This window comes from Ambystoma mexicanum, chromosome 7p, assembly GCF_040938575.1.
Source record: "Ambystoma mexicanum isolate Mex_15411 chromosome 7p, UKY_AmexF1_1, whole genome shotgun sequence".
NCBI lineage: Eukaryota > Metazoa > Chordata > Amphibia > Caudata > Ambystomatidae > Ambystoma > Ambystoma mexicanum.
Window position 1 is genome coordinate 493,414,819 of NC_090939.1, and position 12,848 is coordinate 493,427,666.

The 12,848-nt window shown below is 57.1% G+C and overlaps 1 protein-coding gene across 10 annotated transcripts in view; it reads left to right on the forward strand.

The window, feature by feature from the left end:
* Positions 1-12,848, forward strand: part of CASK (calcium/calmodulin dependent serine protein kinase) — a 2,777,982-nt gene that overhangs the window by 2,058,867 nt on the left and 706,267 nt on the right. The gene's annotated exons all lie outside the window — the stretch shown is intronic.

The window sequence follows — 12,848 nt, forward strand, 5'->3', positions numbered from 1 at the left end:
GAGGGGAATAAACTGGACACCATGGGATGGCGGGTCATCTCGTCTGCGGTGACGACGATTAAAGCGGCCAACGCCCTCACGATTGTGGCACGCTATGACAGGGCGCTGTGGTTTAAGATCGCTCCCCTGCTGGACTTCCTCCTGGGCGACCTGAGGGCTGAGGCCCTGGAGATCCTACAGGAAGGCGAAGTGGCCTAGGACCACGCCATTACGGTGGCCATGGACATTGCTGACACCCTTTTTTCGCCAGATGAGCAACAGCGCTTGCCTCCGTCGGCCCGGCTGGCTCAAGGCGACCGATTTCCGCCAGCACGTTCAGACCAGGGTTCTGGACATGCCCTTCGACGGGAACAACCTGTTCGGCAAGACAGTGGACGATTCACTGCAGGCCATCAAGGCAGACACGGAGACTGCTCGTGCTTTGGGCACCCTTCAACAGCGACGGCTGTCCTTTTGGAACATCAGAGGCAAGCAAGGTGCCTCCAAAGGATTCGGCGGCGGCTCCTCAAAGTACCGCCAGGCTGCTCGCTCCTCGTCGCAGGAGGCCTACAGAGGAGCGGCAAGACAGGGGGATCTCGTCGTCATCAAGGAGGCCAAGGCGGCGGCAAGGCCGCGGCCAAGCAGGACTGAACCGACCGGAGTGTCGGGCCCGCACCTGAGCACCCCGGTGGGAGGCCGGCTGGCAGGATTCGTCGGCGTGTGGGAGTCCATCTCCACCGACCATTGGGTACTGGATGCCCTGGCCCACAGGCTCACTCTGGAATTTCAAAGGAAGTGCCCAGGTATTCCACTTGTGGCCAGGAAGGAAAACCGAGTCCCTCAACTGCTACTGGAGGTACGAGCGATGCTTAAAAAAAAAGGGAGCCATCAAACTCTTCCCAAAGAGGCCCCGGGGCTCGTGAGTATACTCACGCTACTTCCTCATAAGGAAAAACACCGGCGGATGGCGACCCATCCTGGACCTTCCTCGTCTAAACAAGTACATCAAGTTCCAGATCCCCATCCTAAAAAGACATAGAAAGTTCCTGCGATTCGTGGTCCAAGGGCAACACTATCAGTTCAAGGCCCTTCCCTTCGGATTGAAGTCGGCGCCCAGGGTGTTAACCAAGTGCCTGGCACCAGTGGCGGCGCGGCTTTGCCTACAGGGGATCCACGTCTACCCCTACCTGGACGATTGGCTCATCCGAGCAAAGACAAGAGAACTCGCCGTCGTGCACACAGCAAAGACTGTCCAACTGCTCACAGATCTGCGATTCTCGATCAACTTCACAAAATCCCACATGGTACAGTTGCAAGTCGCCCTGTTCCTGGGAGACAGGCTCGACACAGAGGCACGGTTGGCTTCTCCGCAGGAGGAAAGGACGAAGGCCATCCTGGGCAAGGTGCAACGGCTGTCAATCATGGACGCGACTAGGGTGAGGTCCATCAAGTCCCTGCTCGGCATGATGTCCTCGTGCATGTTAGGGAGAATTCTCCTTCTAGGGCTAATTTCCCTCACCTAGTGAGTCCCCCAGCAGCTTTGCTGGATTTCTGGAGTTTATTTTTTCCACCTGGTAAGAGTGTTCATCCTTTTTCCACTCTTACATGTGTTTTGGCCTATGTGTTTTTACTCATTGTGTGATCTTGGGCACTGGAGCACACCACTCCAGGTGCCTCTGTTCTTGTATGGGTTACACCGCACCCTCAGTGTAGTAACCCAGGGTTGTCTTTAAGACTTCCCTCTGACTCCATTTCGCTGGAGCTGACTACTGTCCCCCAGAGAAAGGTGAAGTTGCCAATTACTTTACATAGTCATTTTTACCACAGACCAAGTACATCCGATCTTACATGGAGTACTTACTAATCTGTACCCCTTTTCTGTCTGTACCTCCCTGAGCATTGTTTTGCTCTTTTAACATTTAGACTTGGCTGGTGGTAGTGGTATCTGCCCTAACTTTTCTACCGCAATTATATTAGATGAACGTGGTGGTGTTCTTGGCTATTATATCAGCCTCGAACATAAACCCGCTTGACCAAGTCGTCTTTCTTTTGGCTCCGGTTGGGTTTATTCACCATTTCTTTTTGTTAAAGTCCTTCTTGTGTTTTACTTTGCGCGACAAACTAGGTTCGCCTTCTTTGTTCACCGTCTTTTGGCGGGCTTCTGCAGAGAAGCCCTCCTCAAGGCGGGCTGAATGTGAGGGAGGGGTGTAGTCACCCCCTGCACAGAGTATCCTAGGAAACCCAAGTCTCACTTTGCCATGATTGGCTGAGGTGGTTGTCCCGGCTGGACAACCCCCCTGCTGCGTGATTGACAGCCAGGCTGTGTGAATGGGTGTTTCGCGCATAAAAGGCAGGTCTCTTGGGCTAGAAGTCAGTCGCCTCTGGAACTACAAGGAACCGAAGAGAAGCAGAGAGAACGACGGCTGCTGCAACTACCGAGTCCCGTTGAAGCCCTACTGCAGTGCTGAGCTATCTACCCTTTGACGACGAAGAGGAGATCCAGTCTGGAGTCTTATTCCATTGAGCCTGGTGGGGATGAACAGCTCATCTTCTTCAGCCAGAGATCTCCGCTGTGGTCGAAATCGCTACACCCTGCTGTAGTGGTCCGGATAGCCACCTGCCGAGTCTGTTTTTAAGGAGCGCACCTTTTATCCGTTGTCGCTGCTGCCGGCTTCATCCCTGTGTGGTGCAGATCCCCTTCAGACATCCTCCTTCACAGCGAAGCTCCAGGAATCGTGGGTCTGCGGGAAACCAACAGGAACAAATGCCAGGGCACCAGCTGCATCATTGGAATAAGGTACTGTGCTCTACTCGAAACTGGGTGAACGCCCTTTCTTCATCCTCAAGGCTCATCCTTGTCTTCCCTCCTTCTTATAACTTTTGCTTCAGAACATTGACAATATCAAAGTACTTTTGGGCTACGCTGAATCGTGAACTGTCTAACAGTGTGATCTTTGGCAACAGGTCTCTGGTGTCACTTAATCCTGGCTCCGACCCTTTGACTTTTGAACTCCTGTTTCTGAGTGTTTCTCGATGCTGTCTGCCCCCAACCTAAATATTGACTGTGATTTTTGCCTCCAATTCCCTCTGGGTATCTCCGGTGCTAAGTGTGTTTTTGCCCCGATAGAATTTCATGTCACGGATACGCGTTTGAGTAGACCGAACTGTCAAAAAGTGATCACAATCGTATCTGCGGTATCGTGTTTTGTTCATAACACCGGTTCATTCAAACACAGGGTACTTACCTTGAGACATACTGTACAAAGTGAATTGGTTAGTTGTAGTATATTTAACGTGTGGTTTTATTTAAAGTTTAATAGAAGTGTTGTGTTTATAACTGATGGTTTAAAAATAAATGTACTTCTATTTTTTACCTGAAACCTTGAGTCAGTGTTTGCTTGAGCCACAGTAATTGTGGTCCCTTTGTGTAATCTCTGCTACTGCTCATATACTCTTGAGATAAGCCTGGCTTATCTGCTACTGCTACCACTATAACTTAATAGTACGGGCTTGTACCAAAGGTAAAACCTGTATTGCCACCTGTAGTCTTAATTGTGTGTAGTGGTCCCTAAGGGCACTGCACAGGATTCTGCCTAACAGTGCATTTACCCTGTGCAGGCTGCGGATGCGTTCACTGCAAGAGTTCCTAGACGCCCGTTGGATGCAAACGGGCGGGCAACTTCGAAGACAGAATCTCGCTCAACGAGACCTTCCGCCAAGCGATCCGGTGGTGTGGCACCCACGCCCAGCTGGAGGCGGGCATGGACTTTCAGACCCCGGCGCATCAGGAGACGGTGACAACGGACACCTCCTTGGAGGGATGGCCAGCGCACACCGGCAAACTCCACGCAAGAGGCCTTTGGCTCCCGGAGGAGTGGTCACTGCACATCAATGTCCTGGAGCACCAAGCCGTGTTCTGGGCCCTCAGGTCGTTCCTTCCATCCCTCAAAGGAATGTGGCAAGGATCTTCACCTACAACACCACCACGATGTTCTACATCCGGAAGCAGGGAGGCACCAGATCCCCCAACCCTATCCAAGGAGGCCCAGGATCTGTGGCACTGGGGAGTCGCCCAGGGGATGTTTCTGGTACCCTTCCATCTGGCAGGAATAAGGAACACCATCGCCGACTCACTCAGCAGGAATCTGCGCCCGTACTACGAGTGGGAGCTGCGGCAGGATCAAATGGGTCGCCTTTTCCAACGATGAGGCAATCCCCAGATCGATCTATTTGCGACGGCGACGAACACTAAGTGCCGGAGGTTCGCCAGCAGGTTTCCCCAGCCGGGGAGCATGGGCGATGCCTTCTTATTCCCCTGGGATGGCCTGTTCCTGTATGCATTCCCACTGTTGGCGTTGCTGCTGCGACTCATCAATCAATCAACTCAGACGGTCCCGGTGCAGGATGATCCTCGTCGCACCGGCGTGGCCGAGGCAGATCTGGTTCCCGGACCTTCTGGACATGTCAGCGTCCCCCCCGATCAAACGCCCGACGGACGCGGATCTTCTCGCCAGAGAAGGGGGCACCATCCTCTACCACGACCCGGGGTCGCTGAACTTGCAGGCCTGGCTCCTGCAGCGCTAGAGTTTGGAGGGTACGATATCCCGGCGGACTGCAAGGCAGTGCTTGCAAAGGCCAGGGCCTCCTCGACTCTAAGGTGCTATGGACACAAATGGAAGAGGTTCTCTGTCTGGTCGGTGTGCAGAAGATTAACCCTCTGCGGATTACGGCCCCTCAAGTGCTGCCGTACCTATGGTCGCTGGCCAAGGCGGGGCTATCTCATGCCTCCATCAAGCTCCATCTAGCGGCGATTTCCCGCTACACCAGGACTCCCGGGCAGCATCTCTGGTCCCACCGCCTAGTGAAGGAGTTCATGAAAGGATTGTTCCGGTCATTCCCGCCGGTGAAGGCTCCGGCCCCGGCGTGGGAGCTCAACGTGGTGCTGAGCAGGCTCATGGGGCCGCCATTCGAGCCGCTACACTCGGCACCGTTGAAGTTCCTATCGTGGAAGACAGCGTTTCTTGTGGCCATCACCTCCGCACGATGAGTGGGAGAGATCCAGGCCCTCTCCTGTAAACCTCCATAGTTGACTTTCCACGAGACGAGGGTGGTGCTGAGGACGCACCCCACCTTCATGCCCAAGATGCCGTCGGACTTCCATCTCAACGAGCCCTTGGTGTTACCTGTTTTCTTTCCGTCGCCTTCGTCGCCGGCCGAGAGGACTTTGCACTCGCTGGATGTGGCTAGAGCGCTGAAGTTCTACGTGGACTGCACGAAGACCCTTCGGAATACATCACAGCTGTTTGTGAACTTTGGACCTGTGAACCAAGGGAAGGCCTTTTCGAAGGCTTCCATTTCCAGATGGCTCTCCGGCTGCATCATGCACTGTCACCGGTTTGCAAACCGACCGTTGCCCGGCCGTCTGAGAGCCCATTCAACCAGAGCGATCGCTGCTACCACGGCGTTCTTGTCTGGTGTGCCCTTGCTGGACATCTGCAGGGCTGCTACGTGGAGGTCGACACACACCTTCACGAGATTCTACTGTGTCGACCAGGATTCCAGGGAGGAGTCCAGAATTGGCCAGGCAGTGCTGCGCAACCTGTTCGCCTGAAGGTGGGCCTGGTGAGGAGGTAAGAGTTGGTTAATGTTGAGTTGATGTAATGCTTAATGTTGAGCCTTGCCACCTCCCGTGGTTGTGCATGTGTGTACTGGTATGTATTCTTGTATTCATGAGCATGTGAATCCATGCCAGACCCCATGCTGGAGAAGGAACAAGTTACTTACCTGTAACTGTTGTTCTCCAGCATGGGTCTGGCATGGATTTGCATGCAAACCCTCCCTCCTACCCCTCTGCGCCCCTTCTCTTGGTCCTACTGCCACTTTACGTGCTACCAAATCTGAAGATGGCTGCAAGAGTAGGGGCTCAGGTAGAGGGCAGTCATTGGCTGGGGGCAGTATGACCCAGAGACCAGTGACTGGTTATTAGGAGAAAGACAGTTCAGAAACGAAACTGAAACTGATTTTTTCTTTACCGAGGATTCCCAGCCTGACGACGGGGAGGAGACCCAGCCCATCGGGAGGGATCCCGACGAGGGCGACGGTGACGCAGACGAGGCTCCTCAAGAGCCCTCGCGCCCGTCGTTTCCGGCGCCGCAGGACACCTCGGCGGCCATTTTGTCAGCCATCCAGTCCTTATGCTCGGAGATGAGGACTAGGTTGCCCCTTCCCCTGACGGAGGAGCCAGACCCGACGGAGGATCTGGAGCCAGGACCTTCGGGGAGCCCACCGCCTAAGAGGAGGAGGATGCATCCTAGGCCTCCTCTCCCGTCTCTGTGGCCTTCTCTGCCTTCCCCCCGGTCCACTACCCACGGGTATGATACAGGCATGGACACGACTATGACGGGTACGGATGACGACGGAGGCGACAACGGGACGTGTCCCCCATCGCCCCCTGCCCGGGCGTCCCTGCCCAACGAGATTGGATCCTTCCATGCAATGATCTCCAGGGCATCCGAGCTCTTCCAGCTCTGCCCCGAGGAAAACGAAGGAGGGGTTCCTTTACCAGCGGCGCGAGGCTAAAAGGAAGACGGTCCTTGCCGTACCGCTTCTTGATGACATCTGTTATGAGGGGCTCGCCCTCCTCAAGAACCCTCCCACGGCTCCTGCAAAGAGGGACCGGTACGAGAAGAAGTACCGGGTCCCCGGCGTTGCCCCCTTGTGCCTTAGGGCGCAACCTACCCCGGACTCAGTCGTTTCGGCGGCGGCCAAGAAGAAAGCGGGGGGGCCATCGGCCTCGACTTCAACCTCCCTTCCGGGCGGCGAGGGTAGGAAACTGGATGCGATGGGACGACGGGTCATCTCATCTGCAGCGACGACCATCAAGGCGGCCAACGCCCTGGCCATCGTAGCCCGCTACGACAGGGAGTTGTGGTTCAAGATCGCCCCTCTGTTGGACTTCCTTCCGGATGCCAAGAGGGCTGAGGCCCTGGAAATCTTACAGGAAGGTGAGATTGCCTCAGACCACGCCATTACGGTAGCTACGGAAATCGCCGACACCGGTTTCCGTCAGTTGGGCAACAGCGTTTGCCTGAGACGACGAGGATGGCTCAGGGTGACGGATTTCCGCCAGGACGTTCAGACCAAGGTTTTGGACATGCCCTTCGATGGGAACAATCTTTTTGGCAAGGTGGTTGATGAATCCCTTCAGGCGATCAAGACGGACACGGAGACGGCCCGTGCACTGGGGGTGCTCCAACAGCGACGGCCGTCCTTTCGGAGCTCCGGAGGCAGACAGCGTGGCAAGGTCTTCATCGCAGGAGGCCTACAGGGGACGCGGCAAGTCAGGTGGATCCCGCCGTCGTCGCCAAGGTGGTCAAGGAGGCAAAGCGGCCTCCAAGCAAGATCGAACCGTCCGTCGGGTCGGACCCTTGCCGAAGCACCCCGGTGGGAGGCCGGCTGACGAAGTTCGTCGGCGTGTGGGAGTCCATCTCCACCGACATTGGGTGCTGGACGCCCTGGCCCTGGGGCACGCCCTCGAGTTCCAGAAGAGGTGCCCCCGCATTCCTCCCGTGGCCAGGAAGGAAAATCACATCCCTCAACTGCTGTTGGAAGTACGGGCGATGCTCAGGAAAGGTGCCATCGAGCTCGTCCTGAAGAGGCTTCGGGGCTCCGGAGTTTACTCAAGATACTTCCTCGTGAGGAAGAAGACAGGAGGATGGCGTCCCATCCTGGACCTGCGACGACTAAACAAATACATCAAGGCACAGAAGTTCTGGATGGTCACCATCCAGCACGTGCTGGGACAGCTGGAGGAGGGCGATTTTCTGTCGTCGGACTTGGAGGATGCTTACTTCCACATCCCTATTCTAAGGAGGCAGCGAAAGTTCCTCAGGTGCGTGGTCAAAGGGCGGCACTAGCAGTTCAAGGCCCTCCCGTTCAGATTAAAATCGGCGCCCAGGGTGTTCACCAAGTGCCTAGCACCGGTGGTGGCGTGGCTGCGCCTGCAGGGGATCCACATCTCCCCCTACCTGGACGACTGGCTCATACGGGCAAGGACAAGGGAGCTCGCCGTGGAGCACACTCCGAAGTCCGTCCAGCTGCTCACGGACCTGGGGTTCTCCATCAACTTTCCAAAATCCCACCTGGTCCCGTCGCAAGTCACCCTGTTTCTGGGAGCACAGCTCGACACAGTGGCGTGGCTGGCCTCACCGTCGGAGGAAAGGATAAGGACCATCCTAGGAAAGGTGACACGTCTACTGGCCACAGAAGTGGCCAGATTGAGGTCTATCAAGTCCCTCCTCGGAATGATGTCCTCCTGCATTTATCTGGTGCCCCATTGCAGACTTCGGATGCAGCCCTTGCAAGAATTCCTCGACGCCCACTGGATCCAGACGACGGGCAGCTTCGAGGACAGGATCTCGCTCAACGAAACGTTCCGTCAGGCGATACGATGGTGGGGTGTCAGCGCTCATCTGACAGCGGGAACAGGCTTCCTAGCCCCGGCCCACCAGGTGACGGTGATGACGGATGCCTCCCTGGAAGGTTGGGGAGCGCACACCGGGGGCCTCCACGCGAGAGGCCTTTGGTGCTCGGAGGAGAAGACTCTCCACATCAACATCTTGGAGCTCCGCGCAGTGTTCTGGGCCCTCAGGTCCTTCCTTCCTTCCGTCCCTCAAGGGCAAGGTGGTGAGGATCTTCCCCGACAACACCACCACGATGTTTTACATTCGGAAGGAGGGCAGAACCAGATCCCCTGCTCTGTCCAAAGAAGCCCAGGATCTGTGGCTTTGGGCCATCGCCCAAGGAATGTTTCTGGTACCCTTTCATCTGGCAGGGATAAAAAACACCATCGCCGACTCACTCAGCAGGGAGCTGCGCTCGTGCCACGAGTGGGAACTACGCCAGGATCAAGTGGACCGACTCTTCCGACAATAGGGCGGACCCCAGATCGATCTCTTCGCGACGGCGGCGAACTCCAAGTGCCGGAGGTTCGCCAGCAGGTTTTCCCCAACCGAGGAGCATGGGCGATGCTTTCTCGTTCCCCTGGGACGGCCTGTTCCTTTATGCATTCCCGCCGTTGCCATTGCTACTCCGGCTCGTCAACCATCTCAAGAGGTCCCGATGCAGGATGATCCTCGTCGCACCGGCGTGGCCGAGGCAGATCTGGTTCCCGGACCTTCTGGACTTGTCAGCGTCCACACCAGTTAAGCTACCGACGGACGCGGATCTTCTCTCCAGAGAAGGAGGCGCCATTCTTCATCACGAACCAGAGTCGCTGAACTTGCAGGTCTGGCTCCTGCAGCACTAGAGTTTGGTGGATACGACATCCCGGCCGACTGCAGAGAGGTTCTTGCAAAGGCCAGGGCATCCTCAACTCTCAAGTGCTACGGACAAAAATGGAAGAGGTTCTCTGTCTGGTGCCGGGCACAGAAGATTACGGCCCCTCAAGTATTGCTGTACCTTCTCCAGCATGGGGTCTGGCATGGATTCACATGCTCATGAATATTCCCCGTCGTCAGGCTGGGAATCCTCGGTAAAGAAAAAACCAGTATCAGTTTCGTTTCTGATCTGTCTTTCGTAGTAGTAACCAATCACTGGTCTCTGCCTCATACTGACCACAGCCAATGACTGCCCTCTACCTAAGCACCGCCTCTGGCAGCCATCTTCAGATTTTTACCGCACGTTCATGTGTTGGGATCCTCGTGCTATTGCTCTCGGGCGTTAGTGCTATTTTTTCACGTTTTTTGCTCAAAAACTTCGTTTTTTCAGTCAAAAGAGCCTCAAGCTCCACCGACTCTCCATCCGATCAACGGGGACCCGTGTCGGATTCGTCTGCGCCCCTCAAGGGTGAAGATTTCGTCGAGCTACGCTTTTGGAGGACTCCAGAAGCTTCTCAGGCCCGGACATGGCCCAGGAGAAGGGAAGCTCGACGCCCGGAAAGCTGTTCAGGGTCTGCCCTGGATGCCAGCTGCAGAACGTCTTTAAGGAGGACGAACACTCCTTTTGTCTCTACTGCTTACATGAGGACAAGACGCACGTGGAGAAGGACTGTGCGTTTTGCGGCAATATGTCGGAGCGGACCATGAAGGACCGCCATCAACGTCTCGCCAACTGGCTGGAAGGGAAGAGCCTGTCAGGCGAGAAGAAGAGGAAGAAATCCGAGCGGTCTTCTAAGACCTTTGAGGACGCCCCGGCGACGGGGGTCCAACACAAGGCCAAGCATCGCGAGTCCGCTGGCACCGGGAGCGCCGAACGGTCGGGCTCTACGGGCGCCAGGCAGGGCGCACCCTCCCCGGCACCTTCAGCCACGAGCCAACGCTCTGGGTCGGGTAAGAGGAAGGGCGAGCACCCGGCAAAGCTCCTGGAGAGGCCCAGGTCGAGCTCGAAGGCCCCATCGGAGGGGGAGCGAGGCAGTGTCCCCCCCCTCAAGGATAAGGCGGTGAGCGCACCTAAGGTGGTGAAGGCCTTAATCCATCCGGCCAAGCCCTCTATCGATACTGTCGCGGCGACCCTGGCTCAGCCTTTGGAGGCTACACCAGTGGTGGCGACCTCGGGGCTCAGAGTCTCCCTGCCACCTCGGAGGGAGTCCTCTTTTGTGCCCATCGATAGGACCCCCGTGAAATCCCCGGCAGGGAAGAAAAAGGGGGTGCAGGGCGTCGTCGTAGATTCGGCTTCAACCTCGGAGGAAGAGCTGATCGAGGTCTTAAGCCACGGCCTTGGCGTGGAAGAAGACCGGCCCGTCGGGATGGATCCCGACGCAGGTTACGATGACATCGTCGAGGGTGCCGACGGAGCCCCTGATCGCCCGTCGGATTCCCCTCTGCCAGCGCCGCAAGACAACTCGGCGGCCATTTTGTTGGCTATACTGTCCTTATGCTCAGAGATAAGGACGAGACTACCGTTGCCGACGGAGGAACCTCTCCCGTCGGGGGATCCTGAACCGGGACCTTCTGGTGTTCCCCCACCCAAGAAAAGGATTATTCACCCTCCACCTCCTTTTCAGCCGTCGCGCACCGTCCAGACCTCCTCCCCGTCCACCCGAGGGGATGATACGGGGACTGACACGGCAGCGACGGGTACGGACGACGAGGTATACGACGAGGATCTACCGTCGTCACCTCCCACCAGGGCTTCTCCGCCCGACGAGATTGGTTCGTTCCACTCCATGATCGCCAGGGCATCCGAGCTTTTCCAACTCTGCCCTGAGGAGAAGAAAAAGGAAGGATTCCTTTATCAACGGCGCGAGGCCAAGAGGAAGACGGTCCTCGCGGTGCCTCTACTGGACGACATTTGGGATGAGGGCCTCGCCCTCCTCAAGAACCCTTCCACTACGCCAGCTAGAAGAGACCGGTACGAGAAGAAGTACCGGGTCCCGGACGCGGCCCCCCTTTGCCTCCGGGCGCAGCCTACCCCGGACTCCGTCGTCTCCGCGGCGGCCAGGAAGAAAGCGGGGGGGGGGGTGCGGCTTCCACATCGACTTCCCCACCGGACGGCGAGGGAAAGAAATTGGACACTATGGGACGCAGGGTCATCTCGTCTGCAGCGACGATGATTAAAGCGGCCAACGCCTTGGCTATCGTGGCCCGCTACGACAGGGAGCTATGGTACAAACTGGCTCCCCTGCTGGACTTCCTACCGGACGACAAGAGGGCGGATGCCCTGGAGATCCTACAGGAAGGTGAGGTGGCATCGGACCACGCCATCACTATTGCGACGGACATCGCCGACACTGGGTTTCGCCAGTTGGGCAACGGCGTGTGCCTTAGGCGGCGTGGATGGCTCAAGGCTACGGACTTCCGTCAAGACGTATAGACCAGAGTCCTGGACATGCCGTTCGATGGGAACAACCTGTTTGGGAAAACAGTGGACGATTCCCTTCAGGCCATTAAAGCGGACACTGAGACGGCCCGGGCCCTTGGGATTCTGCAGCAACGACGGACGCCCTTTCGGAGCAGCGGAGGCAAAGGCGCCTCCAAAGGTTCCGGCGGCGGTTTCTCCACCTACCGTCAAGCGGCCCGCTCGTCGTCTCAGGAGGCCTACAGAGGACGAGGCAAGTCTGGCGGACCCCGCCGTCGTCGCCAAGGAGGTCAAGGCGGCAAAGCCTCGTCGAAACAGGATTGAACCGACCGTGGGGTCGGGCCCCCACCGATACACCCCGGTGGGAGGCCGGCTGGCGAGCTTCGTCAGAGTGTGGGAGTCCATCTCCACCGACCGTTGGGTGCTGGACGCCTTAGCCCGGGGCCACGCGTTCGAGTTTCAAAGAAGGTGCCCGCGCGTCCCCCCCGTTGCCAGGAAAGAGCTTCACGTCCCTCAGCTTCTCCTGGAGGTAAGGGCGATGCTCAGGAAGGGTGCCATCAAACTCGTCCCAAAGAGGCTTCGGGGCTCCGGAGTTTACTCGAGATACTTCCTCGTGAAGAAGAAGACGGGAGGATGGCGCCCCATCCTAGACCTGCGACGTCTGAACAAATTCATCAAGGCGCAGAAGTTCCGGATGGTCACCCTCCAGCACATCCTGGGTCAGCTGGAGGAAGGAGACTTCCTGTCGTCGTTGAATTTGGAGGATGCCTACTTCCATATTCCCATCCTAAAGGGACACAGAAAATTCCTCAGGTTTGTGGTCCAAGGGCGTCACTACCAGTTCAAAGCCCTCCCCTTCGGACTACGGTCGGCACCCAGGGTATTCACCAAGTGCCTTGCACCTGTGGCGGCGCAGCTGCGCCGCGAGGGGATCCACGTCTACCCCTACCTGGACGACTGGCTCATCCGAGCCAAGACGAGGGAGCTCGCCGTGGAGCACACGGCAAGGACCGTCCAACTTCTCACGGACCTGGGATTCTCCGTGAACTACGCCAAGTCCCACCTGGTACCCG